We start from the raw sequence: 12,634 nt of genomic DNA on the forward strand, positions 1-12,634 counted from the left end.
TCATATTGGGTTCTCGAATGAAACAAACACACAATTGGACTAAAATTCAAATGTTTTTACCTGGATCTAATAAATACAAATTGTATTGTAACGTGTACACACTGTTTATTTGAAAAATATACTATGTACACACGGTTTCCGATCTTATTATATGTACAAATTAGTGATGTAAATATATTTTTATTAAGCAAACGTTGTCTTCATATAAGTGAAGCTGTCATGAACACCTGTCACGGTGCGTATTGTATTGTAAATAGCTATCTAATGATTTAATTGTAAATCAAGGTGCTTGTGCGAACAGCACCACCGGTGTCACCTTCAGAAGGACCTTCAACATATACATAGATATATAATGAGTTCCAGTCTTTCTATATTTTTTTATAGACGATAATGGAATGATGCTCCCGCCTGCGATAACGTGTTACGCTGGCAAGGCACCAGTGGTAGATAATAAGACGAACATGAGGTCAGGTCAGTTAGGCCTCGTGACGAATTCATCAGGAATTTTAATCACGATGGTTTCTGGGTTCGTTTTGTAGGACGTATCACATGGAAATCATGTCAGGTGGATTTCCACGTGGTTCGTGGAGGTGCACAGCTTGTAATGGGGTCATTACTCCACATAGTAATGTGGACTAATGACAATTCCCTTTCCCTCTTTTTCAGACTTAGTGTGGATTCAAACTGATAATATCAAAGAAGAGAGAGAGGATCTTTCATTTTTGGCCACATTAGAACTTACGAATTTTGTGTACCTCTAGAACTCTAAATCTTCCATATACCATTACTACATTTATACAATAGTTTATTAGTAAATTTAGTGAAGTTTTAGTGTACAAATAACATAATAACTTTCTTCTTCTTTCTTTTCTTTTTTCTTTGTTAACATTAGCTGTAATTAATATATTTACAAATGTATTTACTTACAAGTGCAATAAAGAATATTTAATAATAAAAATAATAATAAAACTTATACAAATATTATTAAACGTAAAAATATAGGAACAGATCATGCCTACACATATATTTATCTACCCGGCGGAACTGGCCGTCGGCAATAATATTATCTTACATAAATAGATAACAGTTAATTTAAGATTAAATGTAATCATAAATTTCATATTCCAAATTTATGTAAGTAACTGTACAAAAGATATAAAAATATTAATTCTATTAGACTCGAAGAAAGAGTTACTGAGATTACTCCTTAGGAGTATCCTTAAAATAAAACTAAAACTACTACCGATTAACTTGGTGACTGAAATGTGAAATTCTATAGAACAGTTAACGTTTCAGCTACTAACATATAACATCTTCCAAAAATAATTACATGAGCAGAACATTGTCGACTACATACGGACTAGGAGCAACCTGACTTTGAGGGTGACGCAGCTAAAATTGAGTCATAATGCGAGTTTCAAAGCGTTTGTGGCCCGGGTCCCCACCAACATGCTGACCACCTTCATGAAGGACTACTGACCCAAGGGTGTCGTGTATTGGCGCTACCGTTGCAGATTGGCGTGATCAGTGCCGTGACCACACAGACAATTTATATTTTATATTAATTATAATATCATTCATATGTATGTTAATCTGTTAGATATTTATAATATAGGCCATTAGTGGTCTGAATCATTACATAGTATAAAACAAAGTCGCTGTCGCTGTCTGTCCGTACCTATGTATGTTTAAATCTTTAAAACTACGCGACGGATTTTGAAGCGGTTTTTTTAATAGATAGTGATTCAAGAGGAAGGTTTATATAATACATGTACACCCGGGCGAATCCGGGGCGAGTAGCTATTTAAATTAATAAATTAATTCTTACCTAACTATAAGTTTTCTATGATCCCAATTTCAAACCTCACTAGCGATCAATAAATATAACTGGTAAGTAACCCACCTGCTGACTATCTCATTATTAATATCCTATACATTGATTTTGTTTCCTAATATTCTTATCTCTTCCCTCAACAATTCCAACTTTATTATTCCAGTTCAAAAAGATTAAATTCAAAAGGACCACCAGTGCTCGCCTATGAACGACATAACTTGACTCATGAGCTATGACCGTTAGGCTTTACACCTGCCGTTTTTTATCCCACTTATGCCCACATTTCTTTAATGCATTTACATGAACTAACAACTTTAACGCTTTTAAAACACATACGATAAATATTTGATAGAAATATAAATAATCTTTATTCAAATAAACTCAATACAAGCACATTTCAATAGTCATATTTTTTTATTCTACCACTCATTCGAAATGCAGGTTCATCATAAGAAGAATAAGCAAGAAATTTGTGTGTTGCTCTTTTGATTATTTTTTTTTAATATACATAATTACACAATAATAAGTAAGAGGCATGCGGTAATCAGCATAAAAACCGCTACGCACTCATTCTTAGTACAATCAAAAATATATTCAGCTCTATGAATTTTAAGTTTAACTACAAAACATTATTATCATTAACGAACTCTTTAATTTTATCTTATGCTTTTTTACAAAAGAATTGTTTTATTCGACATTTGAATCTTTTTTCAGGCAGATTTAGAACAGACTCTGGTATTTCTTATTCTGGAACTTCTGGTACATTTAGGTAAAATCAGTTTGTTATTGTTACGTAAGCTTTTATTAGTGTAATCACTAACACTTTTATAAAATAATTATATCATGATAAAGTCTAATAACAATTCATAGCTTGTTGTTGTCTTTTTGTCTTTTTTTTTAATAACGTGTAACTCGAATAACTGAAAACTTCAATTCATAATTGCAGGCTTATTATGTGTTGAAACACAACATACCGGCAACAAATTAAATATTTTCAGCATTTCCGTTAAGAAAACCGTTATAAACTTATTTGTTATGTTAATTATATACTACTACTTACTTAATATTATAATAATTTTATTCATTTTCCAATTACTAGCACAGTATATATAGTTCCCTGGTTTCATTAATAATAATAAACATGAACACAGAAAAAAACAAATTCATCTGAATTCACACAGCGTCAGCTAGTTTAAAATTAAGCTGACCCTGCAGTATGGGTACTAGACAACCGATATACATAAACAAACATTTTTTGCAATACATACATACATACAAAAGCACTCTGACCAATAGTCAATCAGGAGGGTAGGGTATTGTTAGTAATGTAGACTGATGATCCTATTGATAGCAATGATCCCAGTCACCAGTCATTGATAGCATTGACCTTCACGCGGTTCTCCCTGGACACCATCATTATTTTCCTGGTCATGATGTCCCGATGGACTAACTGACCTGACCTCATGTGTCCTGTGTCCCACCAGCGTAAACCGTTAGCGCAGACGTATGCACTATTCTATTATCATGCATTAAATAAACTCATAAAAGTCATATATATTATAGTCTAAGTTTTATCTGACTCATACCCCTGAATACAAATTATTGTATTATACAGGATACGTACCTACTACTGTAGAAATTAAAGCAGTCTATTAAACCGTTAAACCATCGACACAAACAGAAAAGCAATTTTAAAAACATTAATGAATATAAAATGCCCTAGTACTAACTAAGACGCCTACACCATTGCTAGACCTTGGAATAACCTATAATAGTAATGTACTTGAACTTTAAAAAGAAAGGCGTGTGGTATTACATAGGCATTACATAGTATAAAACAAAGTCGCTGTCGCTGTCTGTCCGTCCCTATGTATGTTTAAATCTTTAAAACTACGCAACGGATTTTGAAGCGTTTTTTAATACGCTTCAAATAGATAGAGTGATTCAAGAGGAAGGTTTATATACATAATACTTGTACACCCGTGCGAAGCCGGGGCGAGTAGCTAGTATAGTATACAACAAACGACGAATAGTTAGTATAGAATAGAATAGAAAATCATTTATTCAAATATATACTTTTGAATAGTCATAACAATTTGTTTTTTATCTACCACTCGTTCGGAAAGCTGTCTCATCACAAGAAGAACGAGCAAGAAACTTGTGTGTTGCTCTTTTAAATAATCCTTGTAAGTTTACATTTACAAGTCGAAACGTGTGAATACAAACTACCAACAAATTATTTTTTGGGTCAAATATAATCATGCAATAAGATTAAATCAGTCGTAGTGATAAGAGCAGACCAGTCCCTACAAGCAGCACTCGTTCACGAGTATGACGGAGTTATAGTATACAAGTCACGATGCTCCCTACAACAGTACATATTGTACTTGAAAATAAAAAACGTACTTCATACGCGAAATAAAAGCGAGAAAAAATATAAAGTTATCCTATATAAAATAACAAATTTACTCGTTGACAAGTGACATTTTTCATTTAAATTTTATGAAGAAACAAATATCGTACCAATTCCATGCACAAGGCAACTCCTTAGGGAACTTCGCAATCGATGGACCGCAGTAACAAATGAACTAACCTAAATACAAAACACCAAGTTGAAGCTGTTTGCCTGTATCTGCATAATTAATTCAAAAAAGCGTGCAGCGTCTACGATAAATTGCGAACGCCTCTTGAATATGAAAATGAAGAAATGACGCACAAAATTAATATAGAAGACGACCTGGTGACGTTCACTCATACACAAAATTGTTGGCTTCATTCCATACACAGACAGATATTCCATATAATTTATACTGCACAGGTGGAACTACACTGTAAGTATATTATGCCCATTAAATGCAAGACTTATTAGAAAAGTAACATTTTCTTCATAGACAATGTTAAACATATTATATGACTGGGCTTAGTAGTCTTGTGGTTCAGCACACAGCTATACTTCCGATGGTCGCGGGTTCTTTCCTCCGCACGGTAGAAATATTTGTATTCATGAGTATGAATATATTGGGCTGGGTGTATTCTAACCGCATTGTCCGAGGCCATTTAAGTTCCAATGTGGGCATGAATTCCCTGTCAATGGCGAGCGGTGCGATAAAAAAAATATCTTAAAACAGTGTCAAAAAAATATAACCTCTTTAAAATGTCGTAAATACTTGGTAGGAGTAATTTCATCACGCAATGATTCATAAAATCCTTGTAACTAAATCTTCTGGGATTATATTCGTGTATGTATTCACTGTTTTCATTTTATATTTTAACTGCAGTGTAACCTATAAATAATATTCATGGTTGGTACTTTTTTAGATCACAGTTAAATAACATGCTTACATCACCAATTTATAACCAAATCGTAACTCGTGGTCTTCTCCCGCGTCAATTGTGACTTAATAGTACATATTAACTGACTAGTACAATCATAATAAGTAAACAATGAAACATATTTAATATTTTATCGTAAATAAAACAAGTAATTAAGGTACACGGTCACAGATATAAGGTTTCTATAGTCACAGAGCACTCTCTCAGAGATTAACTAACCGTATCGTGATTTGTCTAATATTGTTTACTAGCTGCCCGCGATTTCAGCCGCGTGAAATTTATAGCCTATATCTTATTCTGATGTATAAGCTATATTACTGTAAAGTTTCATCAAAATCCGTTTTGTAATTTTTGCGTGAAAGAGTAACAAACATCCATCCATGCCCAACCTTCGCGTTTTCTGTTTACCCAACTTTCGCGTTTATAATATTAATAAGATCGGGCGTAGACAATAACAAATGGTAGAGTCTTCTGTTCTAAGCCATTTTTATATTTTATTTTTCTTTTTTGAAAGTTATTATTTGATATATAAGATTTCTAAAGCGGTGAGCACATTTTTGTTCTCCATCCTTTAAAATACAGTAGATCATTACAATCAACTCCATTCACCCGTAAGCGTGACCGAACTCAGTAGTCGCATTAAAATCTTCACAAACTTTCAAACTTATATAATCAGGATTAACAGATCAACTAATTCATCTACAAGACGCAAATCTGATAAAACATTAAATTCAATTATAAATTAGTCTTGTTTCTACACCTTTTTGGGAACGAAGCGTTTTTTTTTTCGACATTATAAATATAATACGTATGAATGTGGATGGTTATAAGGGCAGAGGAAGGGCGAAAAAGAGACGTATAGACTGTGTGAAAGATGGTATGGCATGAAAGGAATTAAATAACGAGATGACTGCGAACAGAGATGAATGAAAGAGAAAAAGATATTACACCGACCCCAAATAAATGTCATAAGAAGCAGATGATAATAAGTAATTGATCAACTGTTAAATTCTATAGATACCTACACACACTACTAGTCCAAGATTTTCGCGTAAGAATTTAAATGGTTACTTCCGAACATGCTATAAGTATATTGACCTTCAATTACTATTGATAATTAAACGTGTTAATTTACTGTTAGCACTATCAATTTTTCTAAAGCTGAAGAGGCCTGTAACGTTTTGCTCATGAATCTTGGTTTTCCTCTGATCTCATTCTCAAAATCGCTCTTCAGTATCACACGCGAAACCTGTTCTAGAATATAAGCAATTTGTCAACTAAAATCGATCAAATCCGATCCTCGAAATCCGGTTTAATATTATCGCACGCTTTTGAACAAACGGGTCATTTATTTGCAGAGTCATTCGACAAGGCTTGCGTCAATGAAAATGTTATATAAGAACATTAAATAGAAGTTGTGAAAATGTTACATAAATGTGTGGGGTTTGTTGATATATAACGAGGTAATAATAATGTCAATATAAGTAATATGTACCAATATTGAGTATATTATTGGAAATAAATCAAAATTTGACGAAAAGAAATGTACACTCTTATTTATGTTTATTATATTTATAGACATGTGAAGTATATAAATTATTTTTTCTTTCTGTTGAGAGGAACAATAAATAGTTACTTTTATCATTAAGTATGTTCCTGATAACAGTAATTATATGTTCTAATTGAAGTCCGGAAAATAAAAGAATAATTCACAATATAACAACTTAAAGCAAACTATGTACAGCGTTACCTCATATTATCATTTTTACTAAAATTGTTTATCATCTGTTATCTTATCATTGTACTTCACGACATAATTCCCAACCTTAAAATATTAGAAACTCATATAATTTAATATCTAACGTGCGAAAATATAGCGATAGATAACAATGGACCAATTCGCCCAATAATATACGAGCAGGTTGAAAATACTCATTTAATCGATAAATTGTGGGCGTTTTGGCAATGCTCGCGTGATTGTCCACTTCGGCAAACACGTGAGACATAGATTTCATGAAAACTATTATAGTCTAATGAAATTTGGGCGCATATAAAACATTTCTTACTTCGTACAAAGTCGTAAAGTTAGATATACTCGCTTCTGTTTAACCTATTACAGCAGCAAAGCAACTTTATTTACGTTTAAAGGATGAAATATAGTAGCGTTACTAATGCCCTACGTTCTACGGACTAACAACCCGTAAATGATACCAGGGGCACTTCGGCAAACACGTGAGACAGATTTCATGAAAACTATTACAGTCTAATGAAATTTGGGCGGATATAAAGCATTTCTTACTTTATACAAGATCGTAGAGTTAGAGATACTTACCTCTGTCTTACCTACTACAGCAGCAAGCTAAGATGTGTGTCGTTAAAAGGATCAAATATGGTAGTGTTATTAATGCCCTAATCATTCCGACTAACAACCCGTAAATGATACTTGGACCAAATGATGACGTTTATGTATAGGGCGCTACTTAACATCATATGAGTAATCAGATTCATTGAAATTCATAACAACATAAAAAACTATGCCTGTAACACGATCTAACTAAATGAAAAAAACGTCATAGATTGGAAGGCGTTCCCAATTCCAAGGTCTTTCACGGTCACACCTTGGATTTAGCCTAAATCTATCTTCATTAACCTTTATCTAGATCGGTGTGCGCAGGGAAAGGTACGTCTAAATGGACAATTATATCATTGATTCAGGTGACTTCATAGTTGAAATTAAAAGGCATTAGAGATAACGACAAAACGGCATATCTTGAAAAAATTATGGTGTAATAAGAGTGACAATAATTGAAGTAAGTACTGGAAATACTTAAGAAAATTATGGAGCTTATGAACATTATTAAATATAAGGAATTGTCATATACCACATACGTTTTCGGTCACGTCTTGAAACATGACACTCCAGAATAAGATACCTCAGCTTTCAATGAAAGTACTTGCGTTTTATCTTCCTCTTTAGAGCAGAACCTTCAAAAATCAAAATTGATACCAACATCCGCATGATACTACAGGACATTAACCTTAGCTTTCAAGGGAAGATTGAAGTACTTGCGTGTTAACTCTGTCTTCACAGTAGAAGTTTCAAAAATCAAAATACATTCGATAAAATTGAACCTTGAACATGCAGAAGAACTAAATGGCAACTAGAAACATTCAAATAATGAAATGGAAAACACCAAAGCAATGTCGCACAAATTGCGTGATTTGCAACACTAAATAATACAACACGATAATGTAAATAATATATTAATGTAAATAGTATTCATCACTAAATATGTATGAAACAATTTGTTTATAAATTGGATTTTTGTTTATTATCTTTTCAATAGAGAAGTAGAAGATAAAACGTAATCAAATCAAATCAAAAATCAATTATTCATGTAGGACATTTTAGCCGCTTATGAACGTAAAATTTATTGTATTATAATTTTTCCCTCACTCCAGTTCAGTATACAGATTCAATTAAACTACAAGCAAGAAACTCTACTAATTTCTTTTTTTTTAAGACAGTTAATTTACATTGTGCACTTATGTAGGTGTCTATGTCTAACTTTAAATTAAACGCTTAAACAACTGTTGCCCTCAAGTAATTGTTTAGTGTATAATAGAGTTTGCTATATACAATAAGAATTTAAAAATGCGATTTAAATGAATTATGAATGTATTTAGTAGGGAGATATAGCCAATTTACTTGGCAATACGGTTGGACTTTAAACACATCATTACTGCCAACTTTTAAAAGGAAGTCCACCGTACAATATTTTAGTAATGTTCACTACTAAAGTACAGTAACTACTTCTACAGCCGCTTCGGGTTGTCTCCGGTTTAAATCAGTTTATATTCATCTTAAGTTACTATTTTAAATTTGACGCGATCATTATTTATTACGCAATTTGGAAAAAGTTACGGGATTTTACCATGTTTAATTTATTTTTATCGAGTTCCCGATAATTTGGCAGTATTTCAACCGCCATGATCAAGATGGTAAACTGATGAGCGAATGCAGATTTGCATAGATGAATGTATGTGTAGAATAATTATCATTATTATCATTAGACCAGTCCCTTATCTTGTTTGTCATTCCAGTTTCAAAGACTTTTTCTCCAGACAGATAATTCTCACTACTCACTATTTTGTATGCGGACTGACAAAAATACTGGTGGTCTAGTGTCTTGAGTAGTCCAGACTTGTGACGGCAAGGAGGGCTGGGTCATTGGGTTCCCTAAAATATGGTCGAGCGCAGTGATGGCTGGGCTCATCCGTCATACTCGTGAACTCGGGTGGTGCTTGTAGGGACTGGTCTGCTCTAATCGCTATCAATGATTTCCTCTTATTAATTGTTTAACCAGTTGGTTGTATATTTAATATTTTTTCTATTTGAGTATTTAATTGAATTAGTGCTAATTGGTAGTTTAAACACACTTAAACTTAAAAACGTAAAGTAAGAATAAAATTATTTAAGAGCAAAACCAAGTTTCTTGCTCGTTCTTCTTGTGATGAGACAGCTTTCCGAATAGGCGGTAGATTAAAAGAAATGTGATGACTATTCAAAAGTGCTTCAATGTAAATTTATTTGAATGAATGATTTTCAATTCTATTCTACTCTATTAAAGATACTATTTTCCACAATAGTATAGTACATTACTGTATTTATTAGTGCAATAAATACTGTTTAAATCTTAGATACACTTAATTTGATATAATCTTCTTTTAGCTTTTAGTATATGTCAATGACTAACAGATCTAATTATAAATATACATTCACCACTATCCCAGTGGCATTGTCAACTGTCGACGTTGTAGTGACCGTAACATTTCACTGTATCTATTATAATTCAGCCAGGCAGATCTAATTATAAATTCGATCGAAATCTATATTATAGATGAAAAATTTGTTTTTTTTTTTGTATGTTTGTAGCGAATAAACACAAATCCATGGGAATATTAAAAAAAAACACACTATTACATTGCTACTTTATTTCTCATTAACGTAGACTCTAGTTACTGCTAGCTGTTACTCGCGACTTCATCTGTATGGAATTTAGTTTGTTTTTAATAAAATAAATAAAAATTTCTATACTCCTTATAACATTAGCTATCTCCGAGTGAGAGTCCATAATAAGTAAAAGCTATTAATTTTAAATACAAACAGACACTTCAATTTTATTAGACAAAAATTGGGAAACTTGGAAATTGGGAACACAAACACTTTAATAATCCAAGGTGTAAAAAAAATACTCAGCCGTGCGAAGCCGGGCCCGACCGCTAGTGCCTTATAACAACAATATGGTCATAAATGATTTGCGTACTTTCAACTAGGCGTCAGGTTATCGCAGTTCATACATTTACCTGCATGCAATATGTACCAACTGTATGTATGTAGATAACTATGTAAATATATACATATATAAGCTGTTACGGAAATAGAGCACACCTGAGTATGCAATCGTAGTCCGATTACAGCCACTTGCAACATCTCACAGATTCAATAGTGAGCTATACATTTTTTTTATTAAACTAGTTACAACTTACACTTTATCTCATCTGTTTTAGCCGCTAAAAAGCTACCTTCGTAACTGTACATGTGTTTTTTAATATATTGTTTATGCATTTTTTTTACTGTATATGACAAATAAAGTATATTCTATCTATCTATCTTTATAAGTTCTAATGAGATAAGATGACTTGACCCCAACGTCCTCAAAATATTCGCATCGAACCGCCACCAAAAAACTTTTGTGTGTCAATTTATATGTAGGTACTAGTGGTCGCCCAGTGGTCGGAATTCGACCATAATAAAAATACAATGAAAACTTTGAACCGGCAATAATAATTAAACAAAAGAATATATATACTTGTGTGCGTCAAATACATGGCAATGTGTGTAATGTTCTGTTGATTGAATATTTTATTTCGTATCCTTTATACAAATTTTTGCTTCACGTATTAATATAATAATGTCTACTGCCTGTCCACGTGTGGAATCACTAATAACCACACCTATTCACCACAAAACGGCTGAATACATTTTAATAAAATTTGATATGAAGTTGTCTCTGTAAGAGATTGCTTTGAGCGATAAGGCTGCCTTTTGTTTTGCTTATCTTTCTTTTTTTTAATTCTTTTTTTAATTATTTGTTTTCTTATGCACAATAAAGAGTTTTATTATTATTATTATTATGAATATATAATGTATCGAGTAGAAGAACATAAAATAATTTTTACCTTAAAAAATGGCTGCATTTTAATTCAGCCTACCTGACATTTATTTTATAATAATGCACAATTACCTTCTTAGGTATTGTATCACCCATAAACATTCAATATTTAATAGAATAAAAAAAATAACCTGAGAGTGAAATAAGTAGTGAACACTTTGTGCAGACGAAGTTACGTGTTAAGCTAATCATTAATTACTTAACCAATGACCATTCGTAATCATCATTCATCATTATTAGATCCACAGTACCCACGTTTCGGACTCAAATTAGACGTCCTGATAGCACAGTCCAAAGAGTAAGTAGTTTAGAATGTTTTTTCAATACTTCGCAATAACACGTGAGTGGATATATTATGGAATTGCACGATTACAGCACTAGGTGATCGATATTTACAGAGCTCAGCTTTCTTATCTGTGGCTTGTCTCTGATTCTATTATAAACATAATTATAATCGTACGTTATCAGTGAAATTTCTTTATGTATGATACAGTTACAAAGCCATGTGTATTATGCAGATGATTTTTGAAGGTAAATAATGGATAAAGGAATTTCAAAATGGCGGATAGATAATTTGCATAATAACACATGCTAAGTATAATATATGCGACAGTGTTTGTTTTACTGAATACGCAATCGCGCCTAAAATAACCATCATAAAATTTTGTATCTAAGATAGAGAGGAACAGATGAGATTAGTATTAAATACTCTGCCAGTACTGTTATTTTGAGATGGGGTAATCGGAATAGAATAAAAAATCATTTATTCAAATAAACTTACATTCAAGCACATCATTGTAAATTTATTTTAATTGTCATCACTAATTTTTTTGCTGATCGCTCATTCGGAGAACTGTCTCTTCACAAGAAGAACGAGCTGGAAACTTGCATGTTGTTCTTTTAAATAATTTAGTTGCAACTTTACATTTCTAATTTGAAATGTGTGAATACAAATCACCAGAGGCATTGTCGACTGTCGACATTTTGTTGTTCACCACGCTTGCTTACATTTCAGTGGGTATACTTGAATCCAATGTGGCAGGTGGTGAACACACTAGACAGAGAATATTACTATATTTTATATCTGTAAATCCTTATCAAGTATCAAAGTTTTCGACAGAAGATTAACCGTTGAAAGTACCAAGGACGGTACTGTCAATTAGTCGTCGACAGAGGAGAAAGGAATTAGGTAATGTGGGCTGATGACCCCATTGCTAGCAATGTACCATAT

At 32.5% G+C, this 12,634-nt stretch overlaps 1 protein-coding gene across 3 annotated transcripts in view; it reads right to left on the reverse strand.

The window, feature by feature from the left end:
• The window catches only part of LOC131845184 (cytokine-like nuclear factor N-PAC), an 84,890-nt gene that overhangs the window by 15,461 nt on the left and 56,795 nt on the right, over positions 1-12,634 (reverse strand). The gene's annotated exons all lie outside the window — the stretch shown is intronic.

Source organism: Achroia grisella, unplaced genomic scaffold (assembly GCF_030625045.1).
Source record: "Achroia grisella isolate CSIRO2021 unplaced genomic scaffold, CSIRO_AGI_Agris_v1 utg460, whole genome shotgun sequence".
NCBI classification, from domain to species: Eukaryota; Metazoa; Arthropoda; class Insecta; order Lepidoptera; family Pyralidae; genus Achroia; species Achroia grisella.